The 17,915-nt window shown below is 48.8% G+C and overlaps 1 pseudogene; it reads left to right on the forward strand.

Moving 5' to 3' along the window:
• Positions 1–7,170: 7,170 nt before the first annotated feature.
• Positions 7,171–14,273, forward strand: LOC122153602 (annotated as a pseudogene).
• Positions 14,274–17,915: the final 3,642 nt, after the last annotated feature.

A 17,915-nucleotide genomic window follows, 5' to 3' on the forward strand; every position in this document is an offset into this window, starting at 1 on the left:
GTTGCCATGCAGTCCGCAAGGGGCGTAGAGCGCTGTCTACAAATAGCTGGCACAACGTTGGACTATTTTTCATTCCTTGAGGTAGCACCACCCATTCAAAGCGTTGTGCTGGTGCCTCTTTGTTTATGGCAGGCAAAGTGAAAGCAAATCTCTGTGTATCTTGGTGATGTAGTTTTATAGTGAAGAAGCAGTCCTTTAAATCAATTATTAGAAGCTTCCAATGTTCAGGTAGCATTGATGGATTAGGTAGACCTGGCTGCAACGCTCCCATTGGCTGCATTTGTGCATTTACGGCCCTTAAGTCATGCAACAGTCTATGTTTACCAGACTTCTTTTTTATTACAAAAACAGGAGTATTCCACGGACTCGTGGACAATTTCAGGTGTCCTTGGTCGAGCTGTTCCTGTACTAACTGATGGGCGACTGTAAGGCTCTCCAGTTTCAACGGCCACTGCTCGATCCACACCGGATCATTAGATGTCCATCGAAGTGGAATCGGGAAAGCCCATCCTGCAGTGACCGTTCCTAAAAAGGTTTGTCCGTTGTAAGTACAACCCCAAGCTGATCCAGCACATCACGACCAACAAGGCCATTCACTCCTGAAGGCAGACGCATGATGGTAACATGAATAGATACTCTTTTTCCATCTATGGTCAGCCAAATACGATTGATACTGCACTGCACTGCAGAATGACCTCCCACTCCTTCGACTCCTTTAGCCATTGGTTTGACCGGCCAGGCAGTAGGCCATACTGCTTCATCCACTAGTGTCAAATCGGCTCCTGTATCTAATAACATGATTAATGTTAGAAAATGTCCTCTTGCTTCAAGCTGTACAGTTGCCATTGGCCTGCGATTCATTGACATTGTCAACGTTACAGCTGGTCTGATGGAATCAAAACCTCGGTCGTCTCTGGTTCTGGATGTAGCCGGAGTTATACCACCACAGGTCAGTTGATTCAACGGTATCAGCCGAGCAACCTTACTTCCCTCTGGAATATGTAAAGGTGGAAACAATGTTTGCAGGATAAGTTGAACAATTCCTGTGAAATCAGCATCAATAAGTCCTGGTATAATGTTCAGTCCTTTTATACTGCTGGAGGCTCTTCCTATTAATAATGCTCCATGTGATGTCCATTTATAATCAGTGGCCCTCTTATCCTGGTAGGGACCTTTTGTGGCTTTTGGTCAAGTAAGGTAATACTTATTGCTGTTGCCACATCCAATCCGAGGCTGCCGACGGTTGCAGTTTGGAGGCCGTTGTCACTGGAGTCGGGTGCTCCTCGACGGCTGGGGCTGCTACTTTTGTCAGAGCGCGGCGGCTGGACGCGCTCATTCTCCCGTTTCCCGATTTTTGGCAAACCTCAGTGTTATGGCTGCTGGAATTGCAGGTCTCACACCAGACTCGTCTCACACGACAGTCGCGGCGTAAGTGCCCCTCTCGGCCACATCGGTAACACTTGATGCTCCTTCTGCCGTCACTGGCCCTCACTCGTCCGTCTGATTCTACAACGCCAGCTCGAAGAGGCGCCAAAGCGGCAAAAACTTGCTGTTGTGCACGTTGTTGCACTGCAAAGGCTTGTCGCTGAGCCTGAAGGATATCGCTCCCTAACTTATTCATTGCTTCTACCAACATAGCCTGAGGTCCTACAGGGACTCGACTCATTCTGTCCAACATCAATTCAATCGTGGCATCTGCGGGTAATGTTATTAAAATTCCCCGCATAACTTTATTGGAATTTTGAATAACACATTGTCTTAACAAAGCAGCCCTCATCCAAGGCTGTACATCTGACTGTTCTATGGCCGTCGTAACGCGATCTACAAAATTTGCAAACGACTCCTCCCTTCCTTGTTTTATACTCATATAAGATGGAGACGGCTGTGACATTTTTACATGTTCTAAGGCTTCCCTAGCAGTTCGCATTGCCTCTATGCACCGTTCAGGACCTAATTGCAACTGTGCTCGTACTTCCACAAAAGGTCCTGATCCCATCAATTGCTCTACTGTGACTCCCTGTAAGGGGTCATTCGGATTCCTTGGCTGTTGAACTGACGCTTCACAAAACCGTTGCCAATGTGCTTGCCACAACAATAACTGCGACTGAGTCATAATCATTCGCATAATGACCTTAATATCCTCAGGACATAGAACCGTACTACCCCAAATGTAATTCAAAAACTGCTTTGCAGGTTCTCCATGCAAGCCTGATTCCGATACTGTCTGTCTTAACTGCGACAACAATTTCCAACTAATAGGATTATACTGCCCCTGCAGATCACCATGTTCATCTCTGTTAAACATGACTGGAAAAGCAGAGGGAGAAAAATCCCCCGCATCAATGGCATCTTCCATAACTTTTCTCCAATTCACTCTCGTAACTCGTCTACCACCAACACTCTTGCTATGCTCCCCTCCGACATCCTCCGGCATCACTTGCTCCTTAACAGTTTCTGCTTCTATCTGTTCACCGGTCCCTTTTACTTCTTCCGCGAAATTCTCAGTAACACGTACGGACTGCCAGCAAGGTGGCGCTGGTACCTGCTTGTACTAAACAACAAATCATTCTCCGGTTTTGGCGCGGCAGGTTCGCTCAAAAAACTAGATACTCCCGCATTTAGCGGTGGGGCAGATGGCTCTGAGTGTCCTAATTTCTGAGAAGCCACAGCAGCCATGTTCTTTTCAACCTTATGGCGCTTAATGTTATTGATTACCTCCCTCCAAGGTTTCATTAATTTCTTAGCAAGTTTATCATCATCTATCACCATATCCCACAGTATATCTCCGTACCTCCTCCACTCCTCTTCATCAAACAACAGATCAGAGTTCTTAAAACACCCCTTTGTTTTCCCCGTTGCTGCTAACCAGCTAGCTGTTTAATGCAACTACTATCAATCCCACGCTTTTCTAAAAAGCTCTGTAATAAATCTAGGGCTACTTCAAAATCCATGTACCTTAATACCTGTTATAATATCCTTGCAGCCCTCAGCTTGTAGCCCTTGCAGTGGTGAACTTCAATCGGTTCAGGCCGGAGACGACACACCACAGGACGCGATGTTCTGGTCGCTCTTTTTGCCCGCCGGTCGCTGCTCCCGGCGCACTGCTCCTTTCCTTCAGCCAGGTCCTTTTTTCACGAGGGTCCTTTCATCTCGAGGATCCCTTTGTTCTCGCCTCAACGAGGGTCCCTTTTTCTCGAGAGACCCTTTGTTCCCGGTTGACCCTTTTTCTCGAGGGTCCCTGTTCGGGCACCAATTGCCAGGCTGGGCGAGCCGAGGACTCAGGCCAAGGAGGAAGAACGCAGCCGACTCAGTATGAGTCATAAAGCATGCTTCAATTTATTGATTTTCATTACAGCCTTTTATAATCCTTCTGCTTAATTATGCCTACTAGTCAATCATTGATTGGATAAAATACAAGCAAGCCGTGCCAGGGCTTGTTGGCCCAAGCCCTGGGAAAGACCCAGATAAGTTAGTTTAGGAGAAACAAAGAATGCTCATTTCTCCATCCTCCCCTGATTAAAGAAGAACAAGGAATGCTTCCCAACCTTGACGAGATAGAGAATGTTTCATCTCAAAACCTTAGTCAGTACTTTCCCACGGGATTCACTCTTGCTGTTGTTCACTCTTGCTGACTGAGGCCTACTCATGATAACTTAAAAGAGACTCGCATCGCAAAGAGGATCTCTAGATCCATGTCCCTTTTCCCTTAGCCATTCTCCAACAGAGGAGTATGACAAGGAGGAGGACGACGACGAGGAGGAGGTGGACAACTAGGAGGAGGATGATGAGGAGGACGAGGAGCAGGCGGATGATGAGGAAGAGGAGGAGGAGGAGGGGGACGCGGACAAGGAGGATGAGGAGGACGAGGATGAGGAGGATGGGGACGCGGAGGAGAAGGAGGAGGAGGAGGTCGAGGAGGATGAGGAAAAGGAGGAGGACAAGGACGAGGTTGAGGAGGAGGAAGAGGAGGAGGAGGAGAACGAGGAGGACGAGGAGGACTAGTAGGAGGATGAAGATGAGGAGGAGGAGGAGGAGAAGCAGGATGAGGAGGATGACGAGGACAAGGAGGAGTACGAGGAGGAGGAAATCAATGAGGAGGATAACGAGGACGAGGAGGAGGAGGGGAAAAGGAGGAATACGATGAGGAGGATAACGAGGACGAGGAGGAGGACGAGGAGGAGGAGGACGATGGGGAGGAGGAGGACAACGAGGAGGAGGATGACAACGAGGAGGAGGAGGACAACGTGGAGGAGGAGGACAACGTGGAGGAGGAGGACAACGTGGAGGAGGAGGATGACGAGGAAGAGAAGGAGGAGGAGGGGGATGAGGATGAGGACGAGGATGAGGATGATGGGGACGAGGAGGAGAAGGAGGAGGAGGAGGTCAAGGAGGATGAGGAAAAGGAGGAGTACAAGGAGGAGGATGAGGACGAGGAGAACGAGGAGGACGAGGAGGACTAGGAGGAGGATGAGGATGAGGAGGAGGAGGATGAGGAGGGTGACGAGGACGAGGAGGAGGAGGAGGACGAGGACGAGGAGGAGGAGGAGGACGAGGACGAGGAGGAGGATGAGGAGGAGGACGAGGTCTAGGAGAACGAGGAGGAGAATGAAGAGGAGGACAAGGAGGAGGAGGAGGAGGTCTAGGAGGAGGACGAGGAGGATGAGGAGGAAGAGAGGACGAGGATGAGGATGAGGAGGAAGACAAGGACAAGGATGACAAGGAGGAGGACGAGGAGGAGGACGAGGAAGATGACAAGGAGGACGAGGAGCATGAGGAGAACGACAACGAGGAGGAGGAGGATTAGGAGGAGGAGAAGGAGGAGGAGGAGGATGACGATGACGAGGAAGATGAAGGAGGAGGAGGGGGACGAGGAGGAGAACGAGAACAAGGAGGACAAGGAGGAGGAGGACGAGGAGGATGAGGAGGACGAGGAGGAAGACGAAGAGTAGTAGGAGGATGAGGATGAGGAGGAGGACGAGTTGGAAGATGAGAAGGAGGAGGAGGAAAGCGAGGAGGACGAGGAGGACGAGGAGGATGAGGACAAGGAGGGGGACAAGGAGGGGGATGAGGAGGGGGACGAGGAGGAGGACAAGTAGGAGGATGAGGACGAGGATGAGGAGGACAAGGACGTAGACGAGGAGGAGGACAATGACGAGGAGGAGGAGGAGGACGAGGAGGAGGAGGAGGACTAGGAGGAGTATGAGGAGGTGGAGGAGGAGGACGAGGACGAGGATGAGGAGAATGACCAGGATGAGGAGGAGGACGAGGAGTTGGAGGAGGAGGAGGAAAACAATGAGGACGATAACAAGGACGAGGAGGACGAGGAGGAGGATGATGATGAGGAAAGCGAGGAGTAGGAAAACGAGGAAGAGGAGGACAACGATTAGGAGGAGGAGGACGAGGACGATGACGAGAAGGAGGGGGAGGATGAGGAGGAGGACAAATAGGTGGACGAGGAGGAGGACAATGAGGACGAGGATGATGAGGAGGATGAGGATGATGACGAGGAGGATGAGGAGGACGATGAGGATGAGGATGAGGAGGACGACAAGGAGGAGGAGGACGAGGACGAGGATGAGGAGGATGACCAGTATGAGGAGGAGGACGAGGAGTTGGAGGAGGAGGAGGAAAACAATGAGGAGGATAACGAGGACGTGGAGGACGAGGAGGAGGATGATGATGAGGAAAACGAGGAGGAGGAAAACGAGGAGGAGGAGGACAACGATTAGGAGGAGGAGGACGAGGACGATGATGAGGAGGAGGGGAGGATGAAGGAGGACAAATAGGAGGACGTGGAGGACGAGGATGATGAGGAGGATGAGGACGATGACGAGGAGATGAGGAGGAGAACGAGGGTGAGGAGGACAACAAGGAGGAGGAGGACGAGGAGGAGGAGGATGAGGATGACGAGGAAGATGAAGGAGGAGGAGGGACGAGGACGAGAGGAGGACGAGAACAAGGAGGACGAGGAGGTGGACAAGGAGGACAAGAACGAGAAGGAGGACGAGGAGGACGAGGAAGACGAGGAAGAGGAGGATGAGGAGGAGGACGAGCTGGAGGACGAGGAGAGTACAAGGAGGAGGAGTAGGAGGAGGAAGACGGAGGAGGGACGAGGAGGAGGAGGAGAAGTAGGAGGATGAGGACGAGGAGGTGGACAAGGAGGAGGACGAGGAAAGTATATATTTTTATAAAGATTGGCTTCATTCATTTATAACAGCAGTATCAGACACCGGCTGTTTTGCTGCTGAGAAAAATAACTCTGTGCCGGGCAGAGCAGCACAGCGGGGGCCTGCACAGCCACCCCGTTGCACGAGGACCCTGCACACGTGCTCCTATTGACAAGCGGAATCACGACTTTACAACCAGTAAGGTTATCAAGTAGGTATGTTTATTCATCACTGGGCACAGGGGGGAACCATTCCTCCACAAGCGTGCGTGCCCTGGAGCCAAAAGAGGCTCCTTTTTATTGTGTAAAACGTTACATATTCATTAACTCCAATACACATGCATCACAATTCTGGGGATATGGAGGGAATATTACAATCAGTTCCGGGAAATCATTAACATATCCCCCCCCCAAGTCCCTCCCCGCCGCACCTGCGCAGTGCTCCCTGGTGGTCGTGGGCAGGGGTCTTCAGATGAAGGCTCGTAGTCTTCTTCACGGTGTTCGCTACCTGACCCTTACTTCTGCACCAACTCAGTCCTGTGGTCACGTACACCTTGTCCTTCAAGTCTGGGCCAATTTGCAGCTCCTTTGTCTTTCTGGCTCAGTGGTTTCAGTTCCTCTCTTATCTCAGGGACAAGAGATCCCAGCGGTGGCCCGTCCTGTCTTCCTTCCAGTCACTCACACGGCAGTTGCCGGCCTTTGATGGAGGCCACCTGGTGAGCAGCCCCTGAGGGGGGGCTATCGGGTTAATGTTTCCTCAGATCACTATTGCACGAGGGCCCTGCACACACCCCCACGTTGCACGAGGACCCTGCACGGGCATCCCTGTCGCACGCGGCTCTTTGCACGCCCGCTGCCCTCGCAGCAGGCGCCGTGCGCATGCGTGCACACTGGGGCCGGGACTACAACTCCCGACGTACCTCGCGCGGTCGGTCGGTGGAGCCACGCGCTGATTGGCTGTGGAGGGGGCGGCCGCGGCGCGCGGCGGGGCCCGCCCACTGGCAATGGCAGCAGAGCAGCGGGACGGGTAGGAGGGTCCTGTGGAGCCCGGGAGTGGGGCTGCGGGGGGATCCGTGCTTTGGGGGGGGCTGTGAGCATCTGGGGAGGGGGCTGGGGGGGGCTGCGGCCCCCGGGGGGCCTGGGAGCGGGGGGTGGCCCCGGGGGTGCCGGGGAGTGGGGCTGGGGAAAGGCTCGGAGCCCCTCGGGGGGCCGAGGAGCGGGGCGGGGGGGGCTCCGGGCGGCCCCGGGGATGGGGAGTGGGGCGGTGGGTGCTGGGGGTCTGGCGGGGGGGGCTGGAGAACGGAGGGGGGGCTGGGAGCCGCCGGCAAGGGCTGGGGGAGCCCCGAGCCCGGGGGGGCTGCGAGCCGGGGGGGTCCCGGCCCTTTCCCTGCCCGCCCCAGCCCGGGGTCCCGGCCGAAGCCCCTCGAGGAGCTGATTTGGCCGCCCCGAGGGACGGCTGGGGGGGCAGCCCCGAGCTGCTCGGCTGGGTCCTTCTTGGGGCAAGAGGCAGCGGGGGCCTGCGCAGCGCTGGGAGTTGGCGCTGAAAATCCCAGCTCGGGGGGGTCGGGGCTGCTTCCCCGCGCCCGGGGCGGCTCCTGCTCCGCCAATTCCAGCCAGCAGCCCCGCAGCTTCATCCGGGTTTCTTGGTATTTTGCTCTTCAAACTCCAGTTGCAGAAATCAGGCTAGTGTTTGAACAGTTTTTGGTTGCTGTGATGACTGCAACAGGCTACAAAGATGGACCTCAGCAATTCACTAGTCCCAGACCTTCCCCTTTGTGCCTTTAATTAAGGAATAATTTGAAAACTGATGAAAACTAATTGGTGTTTGGGCCGTGCAGTGTCTTTCTTTGCATGGGGAACAGATTTGGGTTTTCTTGGCTTAGTTACTGTCCATGGAGGCAAGGAAGGAGAAACCAAGCAGCAGTGATGTCTTTTCTTTAGATTTAAGACATGCATAAAAACGCCTAACTAAAAGAAGCCAATGTTAAATTGTCTTGTTTAATGTTAGCAGGAAGCTGATGGGAATATCCTTAAATCAAAACTGATACAAAACAGAAATGTGTCCTAAGCGTCTTCTGTGTGTAGTGTCACCCTTAGTGGATTTCAAACCCTTTAATTTCCTGGTGATAGGTTATAAATGTTTAGAGCAATGCAAATAAGTTGTATTAAGATGGTAGCAACTTGATTATTTTCTTATATCCACAAATGTTTTTTAAAAAAGTCTTGGATTTCTAATTTAGGTCAAGTTATCTAAAAATCATAAGCAGGACTTTTTTTTTTCCTCATTTATATTAATTCTGAGTAAAAGAGCAGAAGTTGATTTGGAAACCTGTAAGCTGAAGGGTGTTTTCCAGTGAGGTTTTGGTTTGTTTATTTTTCTTTTTGCTTTTGTGAAGTCCTCAATATTATATTTTCTCCCTCATTATTTCCAGGCTGCAGAACCAGCCTGAAAGGCACGGTGGAATTACTTTTCCCATTAGCTGGGCTCCTCCTAAGGATATAGATTGCATCCATACTCAGAAGCCAGTTGCAGCAACGAAGCCGTTTCGGGTATTTGAAGAGGAGGAAGAACTGAATCACCAGTAAAACAAGACTGTAAAATTTGTTAACCTCTTGGGTTTTTCAGGACAAACTTAACATGAGTTTCCTTTACAAGCTGGTGGTTCTTGGTAAACTGAATAACTTGGTCAAAGAATGGATTTCAGAATTTGGTGAGAGCAAGGTAAGGGTTTTTTATATGCTCTTGTCAAAACAGCTGATGCCTTTTTATTTCTTTTAAAGGCCATACTACTAGGATTTATGCTGAAGTGGAACTTTCAACTTTCTTCTAAAGTATTGAGGAGAGTTGTAGTAACTGCCGTTGAAATAAGGTAGAAAAGGTACTACAGTTCACAATCTTGAAGTCCCTGGGGCACTGAATAAATGTGTGAAGTGGCTCTGTGGGTTGACTTATAGCAGCTAACAAAGCTGAAACAAGGGATTGTGGGGTGAGCTAGATGGGAAACGGGCACTAATCTCGCCCCAAACAGCCTGCAGCACCCAGTGTGGTTTGAAACTATTGCACTAGACTTGACCTTTGCAGAGATTGTGTTTATTTATGTGCATCTGCTGTGGGGAAGACTAATAATAGGTCTTAATTTCTGTAAATTAAGGACTTAATTTCTGTAAAAAGGACTGATACATTACTCATCTCTTTTTTTGAGTTGCAAGCACTCATTTCAGAAAAACAGTAGCAGTCTATTAGACTAACAACTCAGTCTGGGAGTGAAAAACACTGTTTATGGAGGCTGTTGTAGTCTTTCTAAAGAGCCCATATGCTACCTAAACTTGCACATAGGTCAATGTGTATCTTATATTATAAAGTAAACACTTTCTCTTCTACACACAGAATCTTCCTCCTTCAGTAGCAGCAGCAAATGTTGGTGGCAAAATATTTACATTTGGTTCTTACAAGCTTCGAGTACACACTAAAGGTAGAACTTCTTTGTCCAGTCATAGTTCTGATGTTTGAAAGTGACTTCCAACAATAACAGAAGAAATGGAATCTCTTTGCAGGTGCTGACATAGATGCTGTTTGTGTTGCTGCTAGACATGTAGAAAGATCGGATTTTTTTCAGTTGTTCTTTGAAAAACGGAAACATCAGGAGGAAATAAAAAACCTAACAGTGAGTAAGCGCTCTCTGTGATAATCGTGCAACTTCTACAGTAAGAATGTTCATGTTAAAGACTTATATTGGTAGAGGATGTCTTACAAGACAAAACTTTAAAATACGTTGTTTCTGAGTCCCTTCTAAAATGCTATCTTATGCAGCATGAAAATGCTGAAGTCAAGCTTTTGGTTCCTTTCCCCAGTGGCTGTACACCACGTAAGAATCTTTGTGGTACGCTTCTCCCCTGCCCTTGGTTTGAGAATGAGTGAGCTGTATCAAAAAGCAAGGCTGTCCCTGGGAGCCCTGCTTTCATCTCAGGTGCAGTAAGGGGCCTGGACATGCACCGGGGGAGGAGGGGGCAGCCTGAAAACTCAGGAAGTTGGTGGTGATGTGGAAAGGCTCCTGTCAGTCCCTTGGCCATGCTGTTCCTCTGGATAGACTTTAGGAGCTCCGTTCATTCTCCTCTGGCCATGTTCCTCTCTGGCTCCTCAGCCTGAGCCTTTGCGGCCGGGATGCACACTGACAGCTTTCCAGAAAGTTCCAGGGGCTGTGCTGGGAACATACAGAACTGCTGTGTAAAATGCCCCTCGGGTGCATGCATTGTACCTCGCAGGTAAAACTGAGCTCCTGGGAAGTGCTTCTCAGCCTGGGCTTCCTCACGCAGACGGTTTGAAAGACTTCACGTGCATAGCTACGGAGCCTTTGTTTAGGTGACTGTCACCTGAAAACAGACTCTCAGCGGGCTGTGGCACAGTTCTGACAAGTGCTCTACAAAACTAAGACTGTGCCAGAAGGTAGCTGACAGCATCTCAGGCACGGTAGAAAATAAAAATAGAGAAGACTAGTGCGCGCTGTCAAATGTGGACAGAGTTGGTTAGATTTCTCTGGATGTTAACCAGCAGTAAGATAGCTAGAGAAATCTCTTTTCTTCCTCACTGCCAAGGTAAGTACCTTACAGCCACTGATCCTGGTGGCTCATTGTGCACTGTTTGTTCATTACAATCCATGATCAGCCTCAGAATCTCTTGGCTAAATAGCTTTTTAAAGCCAGTATTAGTTTTAGGCTTTAAAAAGCCTAAAGTATTTACAGTATTAGTGCTCTACTGCTTGCAGCTTACTACCAATTTTTTTGGTTTGGAAGCAAGTCAGTCTTTATACCAAATAGTTTAGCAGTGTAAATTCTGTATTTTATCACAGTTTAGGGAAAAGATCAAAGTAGCAAGAAATACTTTCTTACACAGTAATCCTCTCCTTTACAAGCAGTTGAAGATACGTGTGTATCAGTTGTCAAGTTTGAGTTTGATGGCATCGAGGTAAGAATTTTGCTTTTTTTCTTTAAGTAAGGATTTTTTTTTTTTTCTTGCTTTGGAATAGGACAACTTTTCAGGGACTTGTGACCTTGCTATTTTACAAGGTTTTTGGTACCTGACAGTGTATTTAGGAAACTGTGATTAAACAGCCTGACCACAGCCTATCCCAGGAGAAGGCACTGCAGTAAAATGGGAGCTGATAGGAAAAGAAGCCCCTAGGAAGCCTGGCGGGCACGGGAACATCAGGGACACCTCTTGCTAAGCCTGTGCTGCAGGCCAGGGTAGCCCACTGGAACAGCAGTTATGTCACAGGGATTGTGCAGCGTGGGAGTAGAGACAGTGTCCCTGCCAACCCTCCTGAGCTCTGACAAACCAGCTTTCTGCAGGGGGACGGGGATAGTGTAGCTCACCATATGGATCATGTGAGCAGACTGAATGTTTTGTTGCAAATCAAAAATGAAGTGGTTGTGAGACAAACGGTCTGGAAGATGAAAAGTGAAAGCCCCCATTTGACTCCTGCCCAGGTTTGTCAGCTGCAGGAATCCTTGTATCTTGAATGCATCTCACACCGTGAGTGCAGACCTGCATGCTGTAGTACCTCAGCACGTTACTGCTCGGTGTCACTATCGCCAAGAGCTTCAGTGACCTTCTTGTGGCCTCTCTCTGGTACAGACATTCACAGAATAATTTTCTTGCCTCAGACTCTACTATAGACCAGATGCTTTGGGATCAAAAGGGCTTACCGCAGAAAGGAAATGCTCTCTCCTTTGCTGAAGTGTAGTTGAGGTGGCTGAACTTGCATCTTAATTTTATGATTTATGTTCTCTTTTAATGGAAGATGGAAATTGAGAGTAATCTTTTCAACTTAAAACCCCCTTCCTTTCCCTAGCTTAAAAAGGCGGGATACAGTGACGGTTTTGTAAATAAAATATGGAACTTCTAGCAATTCTCTTGAGTTTTCTGGCAAGTAAATCTCTCGGGACATGTATCTGTAGTCACATAGGTCTAAATACAAATGTTAACCACTCTGTAGTCTTGACTAGCTTTTCCCCCACTGATGTGCTGTTTGAAAATGATGCAGCATTCTAACTCACACTTGGCACTTTTCCCCCTCTTAAGATGGATCTCGTGTTTGCCAGACCATCTGTGCAAACTTTTTCTGATAATCTTGATCTCAGAGGTGACTCATGTCTGTGAAGCCTGGATACGAGATGTATGCGGAGCTTAAATGGTAAGCATATTTACACTTCTTTAAAAAGAAAGTGTTACAGAGCTTGGTATAGAATGCACATGGCACAACCCATCGGTTTCTGTACAAGTTGCAGAAACTGATTTCCTGTCTACTTGAGATCTGAGGAGGTGGCAAGTGGGCTTAAATTGAGATGCTTCAAGGAGTTGTGTGTTTAGATAGACCTGTATCTCATGTTTCTTTGATCAGGGTGTGTGCATTGTTCTAGTTCGCCATAGAAACTGCTTCAGATGAATAGGTAGAGCATTTGATAGAGAAGAATGTGTGGTAATTCATTAAAAAAAATATATATATTTAAAATACCTGAAGCCTAACTTACTCACTGTTTAACACTGACTGGTTTAATTGTTCCCTGCTGTCGAAAGAAACAGCTTTTGGAATCCTCCAGAAAGGCCTTATTAAAAATTGTATTCTATAAACTGTGAAAAAGCTGCTGAGGGCATCAGTTACCTGGAGTGATACTGCATGTTGCATGTAATCTGTAATTTTTAAGGAAATACAAAGCAAGTAATCCAAACTTGTTTTCATAGGCTTGAACAATGAACTGTGAGCTATTGATCCAGGATAGCATAAAACTGACTTGTACCCGTTACTAGGAACTGCTGCACTTCAACTTTTTTCTTAGAGGCTGCAGAGCTACTGATGAAATACTGCATCCAGAGCCAAATGAAGAGAACTTCCAGCTCACTCTCCGTGCAATTAAACTGTGGGCAAAATGTGAGTAAGGGGATTGTTCATGATCTTTAAACTTTTCACAGGCACCTCGTGCTGAAAAAACAAGACCATTAGCAGTACTTCACCTTTGGATAGCTGTTTAAATGATGGCTTTTAAACTAGAACCTGTTCTTCAGTTTAGATTCACGGTCTGTCCGTGGGGTTGATTCGGTGTGGTTTTTAATGGGGGTAGAGTGGGGAGAAGAGGGGAGTGCCTACAAGACAAGGTGCTGCATTGCTTATCAGGAACCTGACTAGAGGTGATAAAAAGGCAAGTTAAGTATATAAACTTGATACGTAAGGAATAAGAAAATACTGTTTGCGTATGTGTCTAGAGCAAGTGCTACAAGAATGGTAGAATTTTTCGTAAGGGAAGTTGGAGTGAAGCAGTAGCTGTGCAGTGTAGGCAAATTCCAGAGTAGCAGTATTTTGGGAAGTGGTGTGGTCATGATTCTTCTGCTCATCACTGTTAAGGACCAACAATTTTGGCCTCATTGCATTGCAAAAGTAACTGACTTGGAGGCTAAAGTGTACTGAGTATTCTACAGATTGTGAAGTTGGTGCTGTAAATTTGAAGGAAGGTCCTTGGGTATTGAAGGACTGCAGGCTAATGACACGTACCCATTCTAGGACATGGCATTTACTCCAGCGTGCTGGGATTTCTTGGTGGGGTTTCCTGGGCAGTGCTAGTAGCAAGAACAGGTCAACTCTATCCAAATGCCAAGAAAGGCAAAGCCAAGAGGAGAACAATAACTGCACTCCCAAAAGGGGAGGAGCAAACTGAGGGAGGGCAACTCATCGGCCCCTGTCAGAGTTTCAACACTTGAGATAAACAGAAGAAATAAAATTGTAGGAAGTTAACAGTGGCCGAGAAGCAGATTATAAATCCATCTGATCCAAATCTCAGAAAGACTTTCAGTATTGATTTGTGTGAATACTAGACCGAGGCTGAAAATTAAGTGTTTGCTTCTGCTTTCCACGTCACGAGAAGATAACTTAAATGGGCTAAACAGTAACGAGAAGATGCTCAAGGCAATAGCAGAGCTTACTGGTTTCCTCCACTGGACCAACTGTGCAGTGAACCAGCTTAACACGGCCAGTCTAAGGATGTCACTGAAGTTGCTTAAAAAAAAAAAAAAAAAAACAAACAGGTAAGTCCTTATCCTGGAATGTGAAGGCAGCACCTTGGCTCCCACACAGGGTGGCAGAGATGGCCCAGCAGGGTCATGTCCCGACGTTCCAGGTCAGATAAAGAAAGTGCTGGCTGTGTTTGTGGGGTCGTTTGACGTATCTTTTCTGTTTTCTAGAAGCCTGGGGAAGGACGCGCTGTGCGGTAGGACCGGTGCTACTTTAGCCCTGAGGTTCAAAAACTGCACATCAGTGCAACTCCCTGAGTGGCCTTCATCACCAAATAAACCAGATTTGCTTTCTCCAGGGTGGTGGGAACAGGAGCTCACAAGTGGATTCCAGCTACACCTCAGGGTAGCAGTTGGCACATGCACTTAACTTTAACTTTAAAGCCCACCCACTGGCTATTAAAGGTCACATGAACCCCTGAGATCTAATGAAAGGAAAACCAAACAAACCAAAAAAACCCACGACAATATCCCCAGAAAACACTACACCCGTTTCCCACTCCTGAAGGAGGCCGGGTTCACATGACACGTCGGGGTCCCCCCCTCACCCCGGGAACTTGCCAGCCTCCAGCCAGGGAGCCGGAGCATTTGTCCCCCCCTGCCCGGGGGCAGCTGCCAAAGCAGCGGCGCAGCGAGGAGAGCAGCTCCCACTCGGGCTGGCCGTGCCCACGGAACCAGAACACTACACAGAACAGGTGTCCAAGCAAAAAGGCCCCGGTGTGCCAAAAGAAATAAAAGATTGAACGCTGAAGCAGCTGGGCAGGAATGCTCTGCAGTGAGCAGCTCCATGATGTCTGGCACTCCTCTGCAGGTACAATTCTACACGGCACTTCCACCAGACACAGGGACACTCAAGGGACTATTGAAGCCCTATTTAAGATACTCAAAATGCAGTGACTTTCACTTTCCATTAATGAGAAGAGCGTCACCCAATCGTGGTTGCGTACTTCAACAGCAGTAGCTTAGCATAATTGAAATGTGTGGCAGGACTTTGGAGTGAGCTTTTCAAGGATCTTCCAAGGCAGCCATGGAACCCTGCAGAAGCCCCATGGAAACCTCTGTCTGGGATAGTAGAGGTGTCAAAAAAAATATCCTTTAAGATAACAGGGGGAACGTATAGTAAAGAAGGGGATCCTTACCTACAACCCAATAGATCGAATGCTACCCCAAGAGTCCTATTCGTTTAAACACACCATGTTGGAATACCATGGCAGTGACGGCCCGTGGCAGTTTCAGCCCTGGCACTGAAGGATGTTGAGCATCTTTCAGATCGGGGAAGCAAGCGGGGATAGAGAAAGGCCGCTGACAGCTGCGGCTTAGTGCCCCTCAGATCCCAACATCTTTACTGGTGCTGTGTAAAAGGGAGCATTCTACTGGCTTTGCAAAAAAATATTTGCGGGTGCTTTTATTAAAATCATGATTCTTGAGGGGTTTCTAAATTCATGCTTTTATTGGCATGAGACTGAAACCTGACAATATTTTCAGGCCAAAGTTGTTAAATGCTTTCTGCAGAGCATGCAGGGTTTTTCAGTGGGTTTGGGGTTTTTTTGGTTTCCCTGTTATTCTGCAGCATAAAGATTACCCACAGAGTTATATTTCTCTTCTCACATTGAAGATGTAAGTATTTGCGTGCCCTGAGCTGCATGAAGAATATAAAAAGTATACAATTGCATAGCAATTAATACACATCAGCGAGACAGAATTTCTTTGGCACTTACATCTTGCACAATAGACCAGGTGACCATTTAAGCCCCAATGTCTTCACCACTTGCTCTGTCCTACTGTAACAACATCACTTTTTAAATATTTAAAGATTTGCTTTAATAAAGAACTGTGAATAATTATTTTACCCTATCCTTGATTTCTCCCTGCTTTTCAGAGACTTTTTTTCTCCTGCATTTCAAAATACTACATTGTTTATTGCCTGCTGCCACACTGTCCTGGTTTCAGCTGGGTTAGAGCTTATTTTTTTCTTCTTCGTAGCTAGAATAGTGCTGGATTTGGGATTCAGTGTGGGATTTGGTGTGAGAAGAATGTTGATAATATACTGATGGTTTTAGTTGTTGCTAAGGAATCCAGGACTCTCTATCTCCCCGTGTCCTGCCCGTGGGCGGGTGCACACAAAGCTGGGGGGAGCACGGCCAGAGCACTGGACCCAAACTGGCCAAGGGCATATTCCATATCCGACAGCGTCATGCGCAGTGGGTCGCGGGGGGTGACCGGGTAGCCCTCGCTCTCGCTTCTGGGATTGCGGTTTGGAGATTTCCTCATCTCTGGGATCGCTGGCTGGGGCCGGGCTGGGCATCGGTCAGCGGGTGGGGAGCAATCGCACTGGGCATCACTCGCCTCTATTTTCTATTATTACCGTTATTATTACTATTTTATTTCAATTATGAAATTGTTCTTATCTCAACCTAAGTGTCTCCTTACCTTTTCCCCTCCGATTCTCTCCCCCATGCCCCGGGAAGGGGGAGGGTGGTTGAGAGGCTGCGTGGTGTTGGGCTGCCAGCCGGGTCCAAGCTCCGAACAGCCCCTTTGTTAAAGAACAAACCCAAACCCAGAGCACCCCCAGGCACACACACAGCCCCCCCCACTCATTCTGCATTTCGTTAGCTTCGTACTGCTTTGAACTTAAACAGGATGCTCTAACTCGTCTGGGTCTCTGTCCCCCTGCACTCCCCCTGGAGCAAATGCCATTTCTGGGCAGTCGCTCTGCATCTCCCTCTGTTCCCTCCTGGTCAGGGCTGTCACCCGACACTCTGGGGCAGACAGGTTCTTCTGGGGACCCTGGGCAGAATGATGGCGGCACTAAGTCATAGTTACAATTAAAGCTTTATTTTTTTAACATTATTTTATGATCAGCGTAGCCTAGAATGTCACGATCAGAGTAGCACAAATTTCTACAAGCAGCATCAGCGTAGCACAATTTTATAAGTACCGTAGCGCTGAATTTTATAGCACAGCTTAGCTTATGGCTCCCAATCACCCGGACCCTCTGCAGATTGGGTCGCATCTTAACACTTGGCTCGCCGTAGCTACGTAACGATCCTAACCTGGACTCAAAACACATGAGAGCATACGAGTGGCTCTCTCAATCCTCAGAGGAAGCAGACTGGTTGATCTTACAGACGGGGTCTGTGTGCTGCTGCGCTTCCCTGTTCTGTGACGGGGTCGTCACAACCTGCTGGGCCGGTGCCCGGCACCTTCCAGGCCCGTGGGGAGGGAAGACGTCGGCCTGGCGCCCGGGAACCTTGAGGCCGACGGGGACGGGGAGAAGAAGTCTGCCTGGTGCACAGGAGCTCCAGGGCCTGAGGAGGAGGGGAGAGGGGACTGAGACAGGACCAGCCCGGTCACAGAGCGTGGCCGTTTGCCTCATGAAATGGCGTTCGTTATGCTAACCGTGTTTCCAGGGCTCGGGAGCAGGGGGTGCAGGCCACAAGCGCAATTGTTAATCGCCTCCATCAGATGGTTCCTGAAGTGCCGGGATGGCAGCAATGCAGGGCCCAAATAGCCGTTAGGCTCAAGGCCACTGGCGACTGTGTCTTGGCGGGCAGAAAAAATTAATTGGAAACAAACCCGTAAGAGACCAGGTGCTTTGCTACATGAGTCTCACGGACACAGTCCTGTACCTGGGAAGAGTGGAAAAGAAACCCTCAGCACCCCGAACGTGCCAGCCAGCGCTGCGGAGGC

The sequence above is a fragment of the Tyto alba genome, unplaced genomic scaffold (genome assembly GCF_018691265.1).
Source record: "Tyto alba isolate M040663 unplaced genomic scaffold, T.alba_DEE_v4.0 Super-Scaffold_200000175, whole genome shotgun sequence".
NCBI classification, from domain to species: Eukaryota; Metazoa; Chordata; class Aves; order Strigiformes; family Tytonidae; genus Tyto; species Tyto alba.